Raw genomic sequence first — 19,383 nt, 5'->3', positions numbered from 1 at the left:
CACTGCCCACAGGGACAGACACTACTGTCCATAGCAGTTGTTCAGCTGGATATCTTTACAACAACACCTGATGGCCCATATAAATCAATCCACATCATCTATCCCATTATTATGGACCAAGTACTAAATTCAATTACACGCATATATACTTTACATACCTGGTGTGGGAATGATGTCTCTTCTGGATACAGTTTGCTGTGTGGATGGCTGGATGTATGTATTTTTTTTTTTGTATTTGCGTTTTTTTTTCCCTGTCACTCTCTCTCTTTCTCTTTGTATCTTGGTATCTCTCCACTAAATTGATTGAGGTGCTTTGAATAGATTGCATCATGAATTTTGTAGCTGATGCACATGATCAGGTGATGGCCTCAGCACCAGTGTCCACCACTTGCTACCTGCATGCAGCATGCTGTGTAGTACTTCCAATTACCACTGTCATGGCAACCCACTACTATAAATTCCTACATCATGTGGGCGTGGCCCCTTTGCCTTTCCTGTATGGAGGACATCCTTCCTGTGTGTAGGCAGCAGTGTTACAGACAGCAGATAGCAATATCTCTTACAAGAGGACTTGCAGACTCAGGCCAACTACATATTTGTATAAGTTCCAGACCTCCATCAGTGTGAGTAGTGCTGTTATATGCATTGTATACCACCAATGTTACAGAGTTAGTGTGTACATACTAGTTTAGCATGGAATGCAGTCTGTCTGCATAGCTCTCAACTGTGGGCCTATCCACATGATGGCCAGAAGATTCCCTGTTATGTTTTGTCTGTCCACCACACAGGTCTTGTGTCATATATATCACTGGCATTATGTCTGTTGAGTGCTATCAGTACATGGCTACATCCATTTGTGTTTCTGACTTCATATTCCTGACTGAGGGTGTTTTGCAGACTATCCTGTAACACCAGCAACGTTCTCAGTGTATAGCAACACTATTTCAAATATGGCCCTGTGTTCTGGCCTGTGTCCTCCACCTATATACCAGGAGGTTTTGTCCATGCAGTAAGAGGTTGTTATGTAGTGGCCTGTGATTATGTTCTGCTGCCATTCCTGCCATCATTCCAGTGCTGTTGTGGTCCCCACACATATTGTGGGGTAGGGTCCATATATATGTGGGCTACAGCTGGACAAAACATGTGTACCCTTCTGCAGTCCAGAGGTCAGTGTATGTGACAGTATGCACCATATATAACTTAGGCTGATACAACATGTGGGGGATATCAGTAGTAAGATGCCTTAAGGTATATGGCTGTACATTTTCATACATTTCACCTTGGGAACATTGGTGGCCTAATGCTTACGGTCATACAGAGTGTTCTGTTTGTCAGTGTGATAGTGATGTTTTCAGTTAAGCATTGTTATGTAACAGATACATCCTCATTGTGTCAGGTTAATTCTTTTCCCCCTAGGGGTTGAGTACAGAGTGTAATTGGAGGCTGCTGAACTATATATCTGCATTACTTACTGTTGATTGATTGTTATCCTCTGGCCCAGTCTTTCTTTACTGTTGTACTACTTGAAGGCCTTGCCTGGACAGCAACATATGTTATGCTTCCGGATTACTGTATAAAATTATCTGCTTGAGAGTTGCATTACTCAGTTAGTATGTATTTCAAAGACCTAACAGCTATATGACATGGCATATACAACTGTAATAGTACACAAATAAACATTTCTTATGTATACAAACCTGCGTGTGGTGTCATATCCTTTGACTTCTCTGTGGGTATATGTTTCATGCAAAAGTTGTCATTTGTATGAGTGAATCATACACTGCCCATTTTAAAAGGTGGCAACTGTAGGAATACTGACTGTTCAATATGCTATGCATCTTCTAAATATGTATCTTCTTATACATATCTATGTGTGTGTGTGTGTATTTACATATATATCTATATATATGTATATGTATAAGTATATGTGTATATATATATATATATATATATATATATATATATATATATATATATGTGTGTGTGTGTGTGTGTGTGTGTGTGTGTATCTGCATATATATGTGTGTGTATATGTATCTGCATATATGTGTGTGTATATGTATCTTTGGAATGTTTATTGCTTCCACATTGTACATTCCCTATGGTAGCCAGACTATACTGCATGATATGTTATTGATCCCATCCTGACATCATACAGGTGGGATGAATTACTGTTAACTTCTTGTGGCTATGTTGTGTAGGGTCCTGGGTATGGAACTTGCAAGTGTTGGTATTGTGTTGCAGAGCAGAACTGTTTGGCTGTTGGGGAGGGGGTGATATCAGTACTTACAAGAGGTACTTAGCTTGGGCCTCCTCACCCCCCTATTAACGGTGCTTTTTGTCATATATGAATTTGTTGTGTTCTCTTTTATATCTATAGATATATATATGTATACACACACACACACACACACACACACACATATATATATATATATATATATATATATATATATATATATATATATATTTGTTGTTGCTGTTTGTCTTTCGGCTTTTCCCGGTTAGGGGCTGCCACAGCGGAACTCCGGTCCACTAATGATTGGCAGTAGATATTCACAAATGCCAAGGTGCCAGCTGGACGTTCAACCTTCAATGAAGGCACACCCATTTCCACATGTCTTTCAAACGCCCACCCAACCGCGGGGAGGACATACAGACTCCACACAGAAGGCACTCCCCACACTCCAGCCGGGAATATATATATATATATATATATATATATATATATATATATACATATATATGTAGACATATAGCCGAAAGCTTTAAATCGCGAAACCCCAGAAGTGCGAAATTCAAAATCCCAAAGTTCGGAGATTTTGAAATAGCGCTTCTGGTGTTACTGTGTGTGAATGGAGAGGTGTAAGTTCAGGTAAGTACGTATGTGTAAGTGTGTTGGTTAGGGGCTTTTGTGTATGTTAGTGTGTGTTGTGGCTGTGATGTGCGTGTGCAAGGGGCTATGAAATGTGTGGGTGTGAGTTACCTTTGTGTGTGTGATTGTGCGATCTCGGAGTTAGTATATATAAGTAGGGGGGTTTAGGGGGCACAGCCCCCCACATGGAGGGTGTAGGGGGGGCTTTCATGCCTGCTTGACTGTTGTGTAGGATTGTATGTTATTTTATATATATATATATATATATATATATATATATATATATATATATATATATATATATATATATTATATTTATATACACTGATTTGGAGGTAGATTTGGACACATACCAGCCTCCGCTAAAAATGGACACATATCCAGTCAGACTATCCCGGTAAACAAATGTAAAATAAATAATAAAATAATAAATAAATAAATATGTTTGATTGTGGGGGAACATTATGTGTATGTGTGTGGTATATTTGTAGTGTAAATTCACGATTTTAAAATTCGCAGTTCTGGGGTTTCAGGATTTAAAGCTTTCGGCTATAGAATATCGAAATACTGAAATTTGCAATTTCAGTATTTCAAGACTCTATAGTGAACCTATATATATATATATATATATATATATATATATATATATATATATATATATATATATATATATATATACATATATGTTTGTGAAAACATCAGAGATATGCATATCTGACATGGCTTAGTGGTAAATCACTATGGTGTGCAGGGTCCTGGGTTTGAGACTTGCAAAGGTTGCTTATTTTGTTGCTGGGCAGAACAAGGGCCATTGAATACAGAGTGATTAAGGCACTTTTAAGCAGTTGCAAGCAGGTTTGCATGAAGGTAAGCATTGCTAACTTCCGGTTACAGTTTCTTATACTCAGTTAGCTTCTAAATTGCTTAACCTGTGTAGGCATTGCTTACCCCCTTGCAAACAGGCTTAATCCTGCTTACTGTTGCTTAAAAGTGCTTACTCCCACTTACCCCTGTGCTAATTTCTTTAAAAGAAAAGAAAAAGAGGTGATAGAAAAGTGGTGAAAAAGGAGCACAAAGATGGAAAGACAGTAGGGAAAATAGTTAGGGATGAGGGATGTGCAGGACTGGTGTAGGGAAGGTCCATAGCTGCCCATTTCTTCTTCACAACAGCTATGCATATACACTGATTTGGAGGTAGATTTGGGCACTCATACCCCTGAGAGAGGGGTGAAGACAACAATAATATGTTGTGAAGCCAATTAGACCAGATTATGTGTCCAGTGGACATATGTGTGAAATGGTCAGCTATGTATGGTACGAGATTTTTTGGGGGAACAGATTGCCCTTTTTTCTTTTAAGGTGAGAGTGGGATGTTGGGGAGGGTTAGTAGGTATATTTGGGGAGGTAGGTTGGGTAGGATAACAGACAAGACAGTATACAGGGGTGGTATATGACACACGTGGGGGTAAACACCTTGGATGGGGAGGGGTGTTTGGAAGTCGGAAGCCCATGAGCCCACTAATGGAAACAGTGGGACTGAGGTCCCCATCCATGGGTAGTCACCACTGCACCTTCATGGCCCCAAAGGTGGCTGTGCTGGGGGCTGAGTAAGAGGGGCAGGCTGACCCTCTAGATGCACCACACGGCCCTCAAGCTGATGTAGCAGATTTCCAAACTCCCTAGGAGCTCGCTACTCACCAGACCCCGGACCTGACAACAGGTGACAGTATCCTGTTCACGCCCGCTCCCATGGTGGGGGACGAGCCCCATCCCCTGAGGCAGTTCCACCCAAAGGTGGTGCAGAACCAGTGGATGAGGAGGTCCCAGGATGGGCCCCAGACTTGCTGGTGCCCGGTACCATGTCCAGATGAGGTGGGAGAGGTGAGTCCGCATTCCCAAATGTGCTATGGAGTTTCAATTTTAAAACATATGTGGGTTAGTAATAGTCAATACATTCCAGGATTAGGTATAACAGCATGCATAGATATTCCCATTAACCCAAAACACCAGATATGGAACAGTTGCATAGCAAACAGAACACATGCATATATGGAACCACAGTGGCCATTACAACAGCATGCAGGTACACTGATGGCAGCATGCCACCAATGTGGGAATATTTCAACATGGCACATGCATAGAAACAAATTTCAATTTTTTTCAAACAATAGGGCATTATGTCCCAGCAGTAGATTTAATTGTACACATACCAATTGAGTTGTGTATTTAGTTTATTGTTGCAGATATGGTGGGATGGAGAAAGATGTCAGTTAACAACTTGTATATCCCTGTAGTCCTCATTACTTTCTTAGTGCTGTGATCTGTACCTTACAGGTATTATTACACTACCCCATGGCCTTAGTTTGGACAGTGATATGGATGTAGACAACTATATATATGAACTGTTTTACCTGCAGTATACACCTCTTATCTGGTATACCTGTGGAGGTATTGTTTGTTAATACTACTTGACTGTTTCTATGCATATTCCCAGATTCCAGGTTGTTATGCACATACCTCTCCATCTCTTATTGCACACATTCTGGGCATGTCTTGACAACATGCAGGTGAAACCGGGACATATTTTGATTATTGCTCTCATAAACCTTTGGTGAGTTGTACAATGACAGGTTTGCTTTCATAGACATTTTCCAAATATTTACAGGCCTGACAGTCAGTTATATGACATTACATGCTGCCTAAATGTCAGAGATTAGCACACTGATATGTCAGGGGAACAGGGTAACAGCCAGCAGATATGGGCCAATTATCTGGACATTCTGGACAGATCTGTACAGTCGAGGGGTATGATTCTGCTACAGCTTACTACCACTCCCAGGATTCAAACCATGGATGTGTGTGCTAAAAATAAAGCAGTGTACATCACAGTTGAGTGTGCTATATAGATATCGCTGTGTATTTCTTCTCTGAATTCTGTATATAAGTCTCCAGTGGTTTTACAATCTGACCTTATAATTACAACACTCACATACAGGGTTTCCTAGACAGTTTTATTATGTAGCACTGTGTGGGTGACAGTGATGAGTAGTACCTTATTAGTCAGAAATATTGCAACACTAACACTGCCATACAATACCAGACTAAACAGTACCAGTCCGGGATTTCAATCTTTTATTTCTAGGCACAGTTTTCATATCTGACAGACCTGAGGGGGGAATGTTTGTTAACACTATGAATGTTGCCACACATATTACCAGATTCCACATTATTATTATGCACATACGTCTCACTCTGTTACTGCAGACACTCTGGTCATAGCTTCATGACATGGGGGTGGAGTTGGGGCATACTTTGCTTATTACTCTCATAACACTTTGGTGAGTTGCTAGAGTGACAGGTTTGTTCTTATAGATATATTTCTGACAGTTATGATGTCTGACAATCAGTTTTATGTCATTATTTGCTGCCTAGACTTCTGGGATCATCCCACTGATTTGCCAGGGGGACAGGATGACAGGCAGGGGACTTACACCAATTATCCTGGACTTTCTGACAATATCTGTACAGTTGCTGGTATGATTCTACATACAGCTTACTACCACTCCCAGGATTCGAACCATGGCTGTGTATGCTAAAAATACAACACTTCACGTGTCAGTTGAGTGTGCTATTTGGATTATGTTGTCTATCTTTTCACTGTTTTCTGTCCAAGTCTCTCTCGTTGTACAATATGACCTTGTGATTACAACAGTCATATACAGACATTCCTACACATTTTATTTATGTAGCACAGTGTGGGTAACAGTGCTTAATATAACAGTACTATTAAGAGATTGCAACACTACATAACCATATGATACCAGAGTAAACACAAGCAGTCCAGGAGTTAGATCTTTATTGCCAGGCTGTTAACCTTTTATTTACATACAACCTATATGAGACTCTTCCTGTCATATTGTCTAGTTTATTCAGTATATGCCATACACAATACAGGTTTTATACTGATAATTAACTTTATACTACTTTTAGATTTATTTCTTATGACAGTACATGCAAGATTATTACTAACCTGCCTCGCAATGCAACCTCTGCAGTCTACAGGTATGGACTTCCCAATTCACAGCCCTCTCATCTGCCACTGTCAAAGACATAAGGGTAGTAGACTGATACTTATACAAGGCTGGGATATCACCCGTCTGCCTAGCCTCTTGGATCCACTGATCCAAGAGCTCCCTCTTTCTCTATTTCAGGTTTGCATAGTGATGCCTGACCTGCTCACCAATTTGAGGGATGCCAGTGGCACTGGTGAGGTCATGAGCGAGATGGTACCAGGCTTACGATTTATATTGGGAACCCTGGTACTGACCCTGCAGCAGTCTCTGGTCATGATCTTTAACAAGGAGTCCTGCCATGACTTTGGATTCCTGGATTCCCCAGTGCTGCGCCTGGAAGCACGATCCTTCACCCACACTGGCCATAGTGCCTACAGAAGGAAGCTGCAACCAGTTATGAGATGTATTCCTGCCTGTGGGGTTTAAATAAGGCTGATTTCCCACACTTTGCTGTGATTGGATGGTTTTGAAAATGCTAAGCTATGGGTAAACCTGCTTACCTAAGGTTGGCATTGCTTAAAGGGGTATACCAATGGATAAACTGATTTAACTGGCCTACACATTGCTTATACCTAGTAAGTAGGGGTGTGCAATGCTTAGTATTGCTTAATTTTAAATTTGCACACTATTTGCTGTTTGGCATTGATTTATCATTCATTACATGTTATATATGTGTTTGGTATCCGTGATTCATGTGTACGTACACTGTATGGAGTCCTTGTGTTTATTGGGGGATTTCAACACTTTATTACAATGACACCTCACATCTGGACTTAATGCAGTACTCCAGTTCACATATTTATGTTATATAGTAGGTTATACAACATAAAACTCAACATAAAACTGTATATAGATTCCTTTCACATGTAAATTTTGATTTTCCTTTAGTGAGGATTTGTTTGGAGATGGCTTACTGGTTAACTACTGTGACTATTGTGTACAGGGTCCTGGGTTCAAGCCCTGCAAAGGCTGTTTAATATGTTGCTGGGCAGAACAGCGGCTGTTGGGTACAGCGTGATTAAGGCACTTTTAAACAATTGTAAGTGGGTTTTCATGGGTTTGCGTGATGGTAAGCAATTCTAACTTCCAGTTAAATATGCTTACAGGGAGTTAGCTTCAATATTGCTTAACCTGTGTGCGCATTGCTTACCCCTGCGCAAATGGGCTTAAACCCACTTACTACTGCTTACAAGTGCTTACTCCCACCTACCCCCGCACTAATTTAGACAGAAATGTAATATGGCTGTTGGGAAGGTGGTGGATTTGGACACTCTATGGATTTGTCATTCATTACACATTATACCTTCAATGCATATCCCTGATTCATGTGTACATATACTATATGGGCCACTTGTGTGTCTGTGGATTTTACAACATTATTACGACACCTCACATCTGCATTTAATGCAGTACTCCAGTTCAGAAATATATGTTATTTAGTAGGTTATGCAGCAAAAAATATGTTCATAAAGTGATTTCACATGGAAAAATGGAATTTACTTCAGTAAGAATCAAACCGGAAATGACTGCTCGCAAGGCGAACACTCTGACAACTACACTATTACAGTCCTGCTTCATTTGCATGTATCTTGCTATTTATCTTCTTGTGTCTTTAAGCTACAGTATGCAGAGCTAAGCAATGGGCAAACCCGCGCACCTACAGCTAAATTTAATCTGTTTAGTAAAAAAAAATTTCTACTGCTATTTTCTGTTGGAAGGGACAGGTTTCACTTATTGCTGTGGATTCCTGTATGCATCTGCACATTTGGCAGACATCCTAGCAAACCCCTATACCTATCAACCTCTTAATGCACATTATCTGGACAAAGCTTGACAACATGAGGTCCAGCTACGGACAAATTTTAATTATTGCTCTTATAAACTTGGGACAGTTGCTAGAGTAACAGGAATGGTTTTAATACACATTTTCTGATGGATTTTGGTGTCTGACACTCATAGTTATGCCATTATTTCACGGCTTCATTCCTGACATCATCCTGTGATTTCAGGGTACAACTGGGATACAGGCCAACTGTATGGGCAACAAATGTGGACATTATGCAATGATTTCTACAGTTGGGCAGTATGCAAACTCCTATGAGCATTCTTGCCCATTGTTATTGTCGAACAGCACTTCCTGAGTGCAGGAGTGCATGTATTGTAAGAGATCTGCTCTCAGACACACCCCCTGCACTCGTCCATGCTCTATGTCCGTTTAGGAGCAGAGGCAGCGCACCTTCATTACTATGCATGGCACGCTGCCATGCTGCTCCTAAATGGTTGCTTCCATGCAGGAATAAGCTATTCCTGCATGGAACCTTACTGAATCCCGGGGTGTATGTATTTTTATTTTCATCCCACACAAATAAATAAATGTTAAGGAAAAATGAGATGATTCATGAGCACATCTACATGCTGCAATTTTCTCCAGGTGATTTTGTTATATCCATGTGTAGCAAAAGAACTACATAATAAATATTAAAGCAGTCCACATCTTTATAAATAATATTGTGCCATTAGATGAAGAAGAACACAAACATAAACTGTTTAAACTCTGCATCTGTCTCTCTCTCTCTATATATATATATGTGTGTATATATATATATATATATATATATATATATATATATATATATATATATATATATATAAACGTGTGTGTGTGTGTGTGTGTGTGTGTGTGTGTGTGTGTGTGTGTGTGTGTGTGTGTGTGTGTGTAGATATATATATATATATATATATATATATATATATATATACATACACACATAAATACATTTTACATATATATGCACACACACACAAGCACTCATGCATAGTCACATATACTAAGATTTCTCAGCATTGGCTGCTGTAACACACAAATCAGATAATAGTTTACTGTAAGTATTACTTTTCCGCACATGAGTGGCACCAATCCCAGCAATACCAGAATGAATGAATCAAACTAACTGAAGAAAATTCTAGTGGTGAAAAAAAACAGCTAGAATGAGAGGAAGGAAATGTGTTATCATTGCAGTAGCAGAATGTATAACTTTGCAGTTTTTTACCTTCAGGTATGGTCATGGTATACAGACTTTACTGTATATGATGCATAAATGAAACAACTGTCCCACTAAAGAGCTAACTTCACTGAAAAAATTAATGTGTTTTGAACAACAGGTCAACAATAAACCTATATTTAAGTTATTCTTATCATATTAAACAAGTTCATAATGGAGATCTTTATTTAATTGACTAAATCTTAAAAAAAAACTTGTTACTGACCATTGTCATGAACTAAACTATAAAATCTTTGTGACTTGCGCAGAAAATAATTTTGCACAACATCAAGCACAAAATAATTTTTTTTGAAAAATCATATTGGCGTGGATGAGAACATGGCTGCTAGGACAGTTGGTTTACTATCAAAATCTCGCAACTGAAAATTACGAGTTTGCATATATGCGATCCGAAATGTCATAAAAAACTATCGTTCACATAACTGAAAGTAGGAATTAAGGAAAGTTGACAACTCAGGAATGTTGACTTTATCGAAAATACCTATGCCTCTGGTTATGTGCTATGAATGTTTTGCAGGGCGGCAAGCCCCCATGCAGTCCCCATGTGGGGGGGCTGCACCCCCCACATACCCTGCTACTTATATATACAAACACCGAGATTACACTACAGTGAAGGAAAGGGTATACTTTCCGATCCCCATTATAGTGTGATCTCAGTTCAAAATAACAAATCCACAAGAGCGAATGCACACTAGCATTTGCTCTTGTGGATTCATCATTTTGAAAATCAATGTTACAACTCTGAACATTGCCTTTCACCTTTCCAGGTCACATAATTGACATGCAACATTTTGATGGTAAGCCATGACAGTTATGAAGAAACTGAAATAAATTCTTATCTACATTGTTAACTTCTAATGAAACTAATTAAAAATAATAAAAAATACATATATTATTGAGCTGCATTCAGTTATCTAAAGGTATGCTTAGTTAGTTAGTTAGTTAGTTAGTTAGTTAGTTAGTTAGTTAGTTAGTTAGTTAGTTAGTTAATTTGTTTTTTTTTGTTTGTTAACCAGGGTAGAACACTGATCCCAAATAGTGGTACAAGATGTAAGGCAAAAAATTGCTAAAGTAAACAGTAATAGAAAAAAAGATGCAGTCTCACAAAGTTTAGAAGTACAATTATACACATTTCAGTTTAATGATATGGTTAGAAAACATACACCCACTACAGCAATAATACTATTTAGAATGTATACAAAGTCATAGCTAAGGCATGGTAAAAGGGATGGCTCTACAAGGTGCAAACTCCATGGATATATAATCAGCACTGTATAAAAGCTGCTGATGTATCTACAAATAACTGGTGCAATACAAGCAGTAATGGTAATTATTAAGTCATTATTAAGGACAATTGGAGCACCCCAGGATGAACATGGCTAGGCTTATAAAGGCTCTAGGGCTGCTAGCCTAGTAACCTCCTATGAACCTACAAACCTATAAATAAAACAAAACACTCTCATTGAAAACAGACTTAGCATGTGCAACAGTAACATTATCTTTTTTGAATCTCATATTTACTGAAAATCCATCTGGAAATTCGTTAAACTAAGAAGACATGCTAGAATGCATAATCATACAGCAGCTATGTGAATTGTGCAGAAATTCAAAAAGGCAAATGCGCAATGCTTTTGCTAACAACTTGAAACAGTACACTGGGCACAAGTGTCCCTTTCCAGGGGCAGCCCAGAAGCACTGTCTGGTGAAGCGACTTGGTCAGAATCACGCAATAAACAAACAATCGAAGAGAATCAAAACCTGCATTACAGGAAGCAGCAGCTCATTAACAGGTCATAGCAATACTCATCTGCACAAGTACCAGACAAACTTTTGAAGCTAAATGCAGCACATTTCACACTCTTGCTCCAGCACAAAAAAGCTACATTAAAAATGTATAGTTAAAATATTAACACTAATGTCACAGACTTCATGCTTTCTAGTTTACTCACAGCCAAATAAAAAACAGCACACTGTATAAGTCAACAAAACAAGGAAAGCAAGAATCATACTCAAAGAATATGGCTTATATGATGATACTGTTGTTTACTACAATTGATTCCTTACACTGCAACATAACTGAGGTGTCAGAACCAGGTATTTACACACACACACACACACACACACACACACACACACACACACACACATACACAACAGCCCCTTGTATGACTGTATACACTCGAATGATTGCTTGAGATCCAATGAATGAATACATACATAAATAATAACTAAAAAGTGTATTGCAGCTTACTGTTGTGAGAACCATATAGTGCAATCCTTTGCATCCACCATGTCTACCCAACCTCTTAGTTTGAGAATCTGTAACATGACCCAAAATCAGGGAGAGATTTTAAATATTGCTTTTATATACTTAAGAAGTTGCTAGAATGACAAGATTTGTGTTAGCAAGCATTTTCAGAGGGATACAAAGTCTGAAACTCACATGCTTGTCATTAGTTACCTACTGTGTGACTTTGAGCAAGTTACTTAGCCACACAGTTTCTTAAGTTGCCCCTAAAAATAGGATGCAAAGAAGTGCATTTTCTGTGCCTGATTATGTTAATTTGATGGGTAACAGGTCCTTGCAAAATAATTCCTTGGAGTCTGAGCTGCACACATGAAGGAAAAAAGTTCTTGCCCCTTATATTTTCAAGGTAAAGAGACATTTGGAGGGGAATTTTGGAACAAACACACACACACACACACACACACACACACACACACACACACACACACACACACACACACACACACACACACACATCTTGCAGCAAAACAATGCATATTGGCTGTACTTTAAGAAGCAAAACAATTTCAAAACTGCAGACAACAGATCTTGAATTAGGTAATCAGTTATGTGGTGGGAGAGGATTTCATTCTGGTATGTTTTTCTTTTTCTTAAAGCCCCGGACATGATTTTCCCACTTTGATGCCCTAGACAGCCCCTAGTATAATCCACCACTGATGGCTGGCATGGAGAGATACTAGAGTGAAGGTGCTAGGTTATGAAAGGGAGGTATAGCAGCTGAGGGACCAGGAAAGATTTATTAGCAGCTAGCTAGGTGGAGTTTTCTACAGCAGCCAGACTGGCATGCTGGCAAGGGAGAGTAATGGTATCTCAAAAATAACACTTAAGGGTCTGTTAGGTCTAGTTCTAAGGAGGCAACACCAGGTCAGAAAATGAGGTTCATATCAGTTAGCTATGAATGACAGGGAAGGGGGCAGAGAGTGGAATGCAGGGTGGGGAGATACATTATTTAGTTAAGAAGGAAGGACATCTACATTGGCTGATGAGGGAGAGAGCAGATAATATTGTAGGACAGATCATGTTAGGGTTGAGAGGAGTAGTGAGACTAACTAAACAGGGTTATTTTTTTTTCTTGCTATGCATATATCAGGATGGGCTCTACAAGACAGTACTGAAAGTAGAGGGTAGATGGTACTGAAGTATAGCATGGAAAGGAAGATGTTAATGCTAGGGGCATATGCTACCTCAATGCAGCTGAACGTTTGGGGTGTAGGTGGTATTTTATGGAAACAGATCAGCTGGCAGATTTGTGGGGACAGACGTTATAGTGGATGGATTTTAATGTAATATTGGATGCAGGATTAGATACTTTGTATGGATTGTTAGTTTAACAAAGAAATACTTAGAGAACTTAATAAGGGAATTAAGTTACTAGCTTTAGTGGACTCATGGAGGGTGATATGGTGGGAGGGGGCAGAAATAAGAGTAAGTAAGTGAACAGACTTGACAAGATGTTAGTACACCAGAAAATGGTAGGTGAAGTAGACAAGAGCAGCACAGATAAGTTATTTAGACCTTGCACTACCAAATATAATTTGAAATACATAGCAGCAAGACTGTATAGGTAGAGCTGCAATCCCCATAAATGGAGAAGCGGAGAGAAGAGAAGAGAAGGGAGGGGAAGAGAAGAGAAGGGAAGAGAAGAGAAGAGAAGAGAAGAGAAGAGAAGAGAAGAGAAGAGAAGAGAAGGGAGGGGAGGGGAAGAGAATAGAAGAGAAGAGAAAAGAAGAGAAGAGAAGAGAAGAGAAGAGAAGAGAAGAGAAGAGAAGAGAAGTGAAGTGAAGTGAAGGGAAGAGAATGAAAATGAAGGGAAGAGAATGGAAGGGAAAGTGGATAAAATACATGGAGGAAGAAGTATTAAAGGAGAACACAATGTTGGAAGGGGAACAACTAAAATATTACTGATATGAATGAACGCTACCTGGAATGGCAGAAAAATGACACTGACCAGAGTCTACAAAAGAGATCTACAACAGAGTGAAAATGGAGGAAATTGAGCAAGAATTGTTGGAAATACAGAGGATGGTCGATAAAGTGAGGGTGAAGAGAGAAGTCATTAGAAAGCAGCAAATAAGAATGTCAGTGGAGGAAGATATGTTGGAAGCAGAGTTTGGTGAAAGGGGCAAAATGCTAAGGAAAGAAAGATGCACAGAAAATGTTACTAGAGCAGAATATGAAAGATCAAAGAAAACAGGCAAGGATGTACACAGTTAAAATTACTGTATGTGGATAAAATATTTAAATCAGATGAGAGGAGATAAGACAAGGTCTGTCAAATTCTACAGGGATCTATGCAAGTCAGGAGAATGTATGAACTCTGTGGGGGAGGAAGAATTGGTAATGGTCAGGTGGGAAAGGGAAACCTAAAAAATGCTGGAAAGGAAGGCTATGCACAGTGATATAGGATGGCTAGGTCCAAGGTATGAATAACTTGCCCTACACAGATCACCTTAAGGCACTGTGTCTGCACTCAGTCTCCTACAGGTTACTGAGAGGCAATTTATGCCTGGCATATAAGGCATCCTCACATCCATCTCTGACTTGATCTCTTGCACATCCACAAAACAAGCAGCACCAGAAACAGTAGATACAAGGACCTGCACTTTGACTGCAACATAAATAGAACATGCTAGAGAGACTGATTACATGTCTCAAAGAATCCCTGCACTGTGGAATAAGCTCCCCATCCTAGTGAAGCAGAGTTCATCCCTATTCAAAGAAAACCATGATCACTGGATGGGAAAACACAAATTCACCCCTGGTCTGGCCCCCATGTCTCTGACTGACAAAGGTCAACAGTAAGTAAATGAATCCAGAACTAACATCTTAGCTACCACCTTACTAACATTCTCCCACCATATAGGTCATCATAGGTACTTGGGGACAAAATGGGTCTCCCACCATATAGGTCATCATAGGTACTTGGGGACAAAATGGGTCTCCAAAGGTGATAAGGTGATCTTTCTTGGCCAGACTAGGTTTGTTAATAACAGACCATCTACAGCCTGCTGGACGCTGTTATTACATTTTATTGATTAGGGAGGATGTAGATTAGGGTAGGACAGAGCAAGGTTCATGGATAAAGTAGTAAAGGGCATAGAAAGAATATGGGGTAGTTAGGTAGTTTGGAGATGGAATGGGTTAGGAATACAAGAAATGATGGAGTTTAGAAGAATTTGCTTGATACATATCAACAAAGAATAAGTCACAGAGCCTAAGGGGGTGAGAAAGTCATAATTTTGGTTGACTCAGATGAGAGACTTGGCAGTTGTTAACTAAGAAAAGTTGTATGATGATGGAAGGGAGAATGATACATAGAAAACTGTGTACGTTATTAGAAGTGAGGCCATTCTTTAGGGAAGAAAATGGTTTGTCATGAATGTTAAAGGGCTGTGAGCATTTGTATGGGAGTAGACCATGGTTAAATTGAGAAAGGAGTGGTAATAAAGTGGAAAAATGTGCTTCTAGAACAATAATCACTAAGAATAACTAAGAGGGTGTATAATAAAATATTTTCACCTCCATGCTGACAGCTGATGTTATACATTACATTTTATTACTATATCCACCTGGATTACAATTTGTAGAGTAACATGGCAAGTTGCCAAACTCCAAATCACTGAACAACAGCTCATTAAAACAATGGACTGAGTGAGCAGTGTGCCAAATTTAGCAACTGCACATAAATGTAGGTTGCCTTTCCTTCATGATGGCATGAGTTTGCAATTCTTGTCTGACATTTTCTAAACTTGGAGTTGTAATGATTAAGTAGCAGAGGTGTTGAATGAGCAGTGAAGCCATATCCCCCTACAAAAACAACTTTCTTAGTCATTCCCCCCACTCTTGCTGATCAGTGAGACACTCCCATTTAAAACGCACTCATTTCTACTTTATGGGGTCAGAGCATGGGCATGAAGTGGCAGTCAGACAACTATCATCAAGGAGTTCTACTTACTATTGATCATTCTCTGAGCATATCCACAAGGTTCCAAAAGTTGGGCATGCAATAGAGCAGTATGAGGGCAAGTCATCCACATCTGTCAATGAAGTTACACCATATAGGTGGATGCCACCATCCATCTCCAGTCTTCACTGATGATTCTAACCAAAGTACTTGTTCTGGAACAAGTGTGTCAACCTTTCCCCCGAGAGAGACGAGCAAGCTGTGCATCATCATCACTTTCCCTATTCAAGCAGATCCCCAGTATCAGGATCACTAACTAAAACCAAATCATGTCTGTTATAACTATGGCTTCATCATTCTATGCTTTGTAGTCAGTTTCACCTGCAAAAACAGCCTAACACTTCTAAAGAGTTCAGTAAGTTGTGACTTTAAGTAATTTAATGTACCAACTCAATATTCAGCAGATTTCCATGAATGCTTGTCATTATATACATGCACAAACAGTAAAAAAAAAAAAAAAAAAAAAAAAAAGCAGAGGGTAAATATAAATGCAAAACCACAGCACCACTTTAAAAGTGACACTTTTCTTTAACCCCACTCATAGAATAAGAAAGGAAAAGTACTAATACTCTCCTATTCTTGGAAACTCCAGTAGCTTGAAGTACGTGTGCTTTTCCAAACTGAAATACTACAATAATGTTAGGATTACCCCCCCCCCACACACCCGTCTACATAGGACAGTCAGGATTTTAAAGTCATTAGCATATTTGAAGAAGGAAGCAATATTAAGATGTGTTGGTTTTAAAAGCAGTTTACAAGTCCACATCTTATTTTAAGTACTATTTTGCTTGTAGATCACTTTTAGTCTTGGAAAATACTGTCAAGGACTGCTAGGTACACTGCAAATTTTTCTAGGCTTTTCTTTTAACGTTAATTAAAATCAGTTGGTTGGTAAAGTGGCAAATGTCACAGACTAGATATATAAGGAGAGATACTTGTACTCCATTATGTCTGGTCTGTGAAAATCACTTGATGATTGTTCAGAACCCCCCCCCCCCCCCAGGGGAGGTGCCACACACTGTATTGTATTCTAGCTGCTACAGTGCTTGCCACACCTCTTAATATGCTATTTTTAAAGCTACAATTAGCCATTTGTGAATCTTAAGCACTCAAAAAAAAATTCTCATTCAAGCAGTTTGCTACTCTTTTGTGCCAATCTCTGTCTGAAATTGTATTGCTAGGAAGCTGTAAGCAAACTTATGTATACGGTCTACTTCAAAACAACAAAATACCACATTACCGAAAATGAAATAACCATAATGACATCGCTGAAACCTGACTTTCATGAACGACCAAAATGCCGAAGAATTTCACAGAGTAAGTATCAGGTTGGCCAACATCTAACAACGAAACATACCACACTACCTCAAACCCACCCAGGTTGGGGGCTACACCCCCATGTCCCCCCCAACTAAATAGACCAATTCTGGATTCGCACTACAGTGGGGAAAAGGGCGAATTCCCCTTGTTGGCCACATGGGTTACTTACCCTGTGAAATCCTTCAGCATTCTGGTCATACGTGAAAGTCAAATTTCGACAATCTCGTATTGAAGACTTCATCTTCGGTAATGTGGTCTTTCATTGTTTAGAAGTAGACCCATGCATATAGATTTTTGCATCAGATTACTGGGAATCAACAGTGAACTACAATGTGTCTCGCACATTAGCACAGGACTGTAAACTGTAGTCATAAATCACTTTCTAGTAACTGAATGACAAGTTAACAGTTGCTTTGTGTGGGATAAAGAGTACACTCTTCAGGTCAATGTCTTTACTATTTGTGACTTCAGGTTACTGACCTTTCGGCACTTCAGGGGAATTATTTGAAATGGGTATCATTATTGTTGCAGAAATAAAGAGAGGACCGACTCCTTCATACATATGATTCTTACATAAGCTGTATGCATCATATTATTACCAAAGACTATTATAGTAACTTTTGTGACTGTAATAAAGTTGTTACAAATTACATACCTCTATGTTACTGTAGAAAATTACATATTGTCTTTATTGTGAATTCGTATTTGCTGCTAATGTGAGGTGTATCACAGCAGTTTATTGCTAGGAGGGAAGAAAACATAGCTGACATTACATCAGTAGCTTTTATACCTGGAAAAATCTTTACTACATGGAATATCATAGACAGGTGTCATAGAAAACTCAATGGTGGGGCAGTACAAAGGAAGAGCAATCAATTAATATGTATAATTGTGTATGTAGATATATATATATATATATATATATATATATATATATATATATATATATAGGTCTATGTTAAAAGACTGACTTTTGAAATAGCAGAATTTCATATGCTCTGTGATGCCCCTGCACTGGCCCAGTAATCAAGGAGCCTCAATCCTCACCACTAACACCAATGGGGGACATGCACATTGGGAGGATGACAAGTACACACACATTAAAGTACAATTTCCCTTAAGAGCACACAGAGATCACAGTCAATCTGGGGCTGGTTTCTCCCTCTCTCTCCAGATCACCAATAAGACTCCCCACTGGCACACCTATAGGGTTAAGATCTCAGCCGAGTCGTCAACCCAAAATCTCCAGCACCCTCTCTGACCAACCAGTGCTTCGTTTTCCTGCCCAAGTAGCTGACACACACACATACACTTTCAGATTTGATTTATATACAAACACACAGACACTTCTGGGGAAGGCTGGCACAGGTTTACTAGCTATGCCCCCTTCTGCCCAGACTATAAGGTAGTACCAGCTGCTACCAACCAGTCTTATCAGCTACTATAAGCCACTTACCAAAGGGTGACCAATTCTACTGTGTAATGTTACTATTATCCAATTGGTAAGGGTGACCAGAAAGTTTAAGGCTACTTAGGAGTGGCCTGTACAGTATCACCAAATACATATGCAGGTACTGTAAGAGCTTAAATATCTCTAACAAACCAGCCACAATTAAAAGGTTTAAATGTATTTAATAATAAATAATAAAAGAACAAGACAATACTTAATAACTCAACACAGTGACAGTAGAGTTCAGAATCAGAGGAAATACTTTAAAACAACATTGCAGGACCATCTCACAAAAATACAAAAAACATCTAGAGTAATATTGCTATATTCC

This window comes from Protopterus annectens, chromosome 6.part0 (genome assembly GCF_019279795.1).
Source record: "Protopterus annectens isolate FY-2018-M chromosome 6.part0, PAN1.0, whole genome shotgun sequence".
Lineage (NCBI taxonomy): Eukaryota > Metazoa > Chordata > Ceratodontiformes > Protopteridae > Protopterus > Protopterus annectens.
This window is presented reverse-complemented; position numbering follows the sequence as displayed.